The sequence below is a fragment of the Mirounga leonina genome, unplaced genomic scaffold, assembly GCF_011800145.1.
Source record: "Mirounga leonina isolate KUSES-001 unplaced genomic scaffold, KU_Mleo_1.0 Mir_101608, whole genome shotgun sequence".
Lineage (NCBI taxonomy): Eukaryota > Metazoa > Chordata > Mammalia > Carnivora > Phocidae > Mirounga > Mirounga leonina.
Window position 1 is genome coordinate 2,328,536 of NW_023270163.1, and position 2,158 is coordinate 2,330,693.

Below are 2,158 nucleotides of genomic sequence, written 5' to 3' on the forward strand. Positions count from 1 at the left end.
ATATTATTAACATGTTGGTTCTTCCTAATTGATCTACAGATTTTGTGGATTAATGCAATCCCAGAAATAATCCCAGCAATTTATTTGTGGATACTGACTGATTCTAAAGTTTCTATGGAAAGGCAAAAGACTCAGAATAGCCCACATAATATTGAAAAAGATCAAAGTCGGGGGACCAACAATCTGACTTCGAGGCTCATTTTTAAATTTTTTATTGAAGTATAATTAACACAGAGTATTATATTAGTTTTGGGTGTACAATATAATGATTCAACAATTCTATACATTTCTTGGTGCTCATCTTGATGAGTGTATTTTATATATTTCACTATCCCTTTACCCACCTCTCCTCTGGCAACCACCAGTTTGTTCTCTATTTAAAAGTCTGTTTTTCTCTACTTGACTAACATAACATAATAATAATTTTAAAAAAGTAATACCAAAAATAAATAAAATAAAAAAATAAAAGTCAGTTTTTTTGGTTTGTCTGTTTTTTGTTAGCTTTCTTTCTTTTCTTTTCTTTTTAACAAGAGAACAAATCACCTTTATTTACTGTTAAGTTTTAATCCTTGAGGGATATAGCATCATGCAGATTCTGTGGCCAATGGCTTTAGCAGGAAGGCTGCTTCGAACTTGGCACGAACCATGCCACTGTTTCCATGAGCATGAGTTACTTTTCCCTAGATTACTCTGGTTTTGTTCAGTTTGCCACCAGGAGTCACTGTGTTGTTCTTTGCTTTGTATGCATAAGCACATCTCTGGCCTATATAGAATTAAGTCTTATCTCGAGCATAAACACCTTCCATTTTAAGAAGGGCTGTGTGCTGCCTCTGGTTCCGGAGACCCCACTTATAGCCTGCAAAAATGGCCTTGGACCATAGCCTTCCAGACATATTTGTCATTTTAGAAGTCCCGCTCTGAGCAGGCCTCCACAGGTTCCAAGACAGTGGAAAGAGAGGTTTTGTTTCTTTAATTCCACATATGAGTGAAGTCATATGGTATTTGTCTTTCTCTGACTTATTTTGCTTAGCATAATTCCCTCTAGTTCCATCTACATCATTGCAATGTCAAGATTTCATTTTTTATGACTAATATTCCGTCTTATATATATGTATATGAACACACACACACACACACACCACATCTTCTTTATCCATTCATCTATGAATGGACACTTGGGTTGTTTCCATATCTTGGATATTGTAAATAATGCTGCAATAAATATAAGGGTGAATATATCTTTTTAAATTAGTGTTTTTGTTTTATTTGGGTAAATATCCAGTAGTGGAATTACTGATTCATATGGTAATTTAATTTTTAATTTTTTGAGGAACCTCTATACTGTTTTCCACAGTGGCTACACCAATTTGCATTCCTACCAACAGTGCGTGAGGGTTCCAATTACTCTGCATCCTTGGCAACACTTGTTATTTCTTGTGTTTTCAATTTTAGCCATTCTGACTAATATAAAGTAATATCTCATTGTGGGTTTAATTTGCATTTCCATGATGATGAGTGATATTGAGCATCTTTTCATGTGTCTGTTGGCCATCTGGATGTCTTCTTTGGAAAAATGTCTATTCAGGTCAGGACTTATTTTAAAGCTACAGTAATTAAGATAGTGTGGTATTGGTGAAATGATAGAGAATTAGATCAGTGGAACAGAATAGAGAGCCCAGAAATAGATCCAAACAAATATAGCCAATTGATCTTTGACAAAGAAACAATGTCAACACAATGGAGGAAAAAAGTCTTTTCAACAAATGGTGCTGGAACAACTGGACATCACATGTAAAAAAATAATGAGTCTAAACACAGACATTATGCCTCTTATACCTTTCACAAGAATTAACACAAAATGGATCATAGGCCTAAATATAAAACACAAAAGTATAAAACTTCTAGAAGACAGCACTGGAGAAATTCCAGGTGAACTTGGGTTTGGCAATGAATTTTTAGATGTAACTCCAAAAGCAGGATCCATAAAAGAAAAATAATAATAATTTGGACTTCATTAAAACTAAAATCTCCTGCTCTGGGAAACACAATGTTAGCAGAATGGAAAAAAAATCCACAGATTGGGATAAAATATTTTCAAAACACATAACTAATAAAAGACGTGTATCAAAATATTTAAAGAACTCCTAAAATCAGTATG

The 2,158-nt window shown here is 33.8% G+C and overlaps 1 pseudogene; it reads right to left on the reverse strand.

Annotated features, from left to right (window-relative positions):
- Nucleotides 1–555: 555 nt before the first annotated feature.
- Nucleotides 556–893, reverse strand: LOC118008212 (annotated as a pseudogene).
- Between the last annotated feature and the right edge of the window lie 1,265 nt (nt 894–2,158).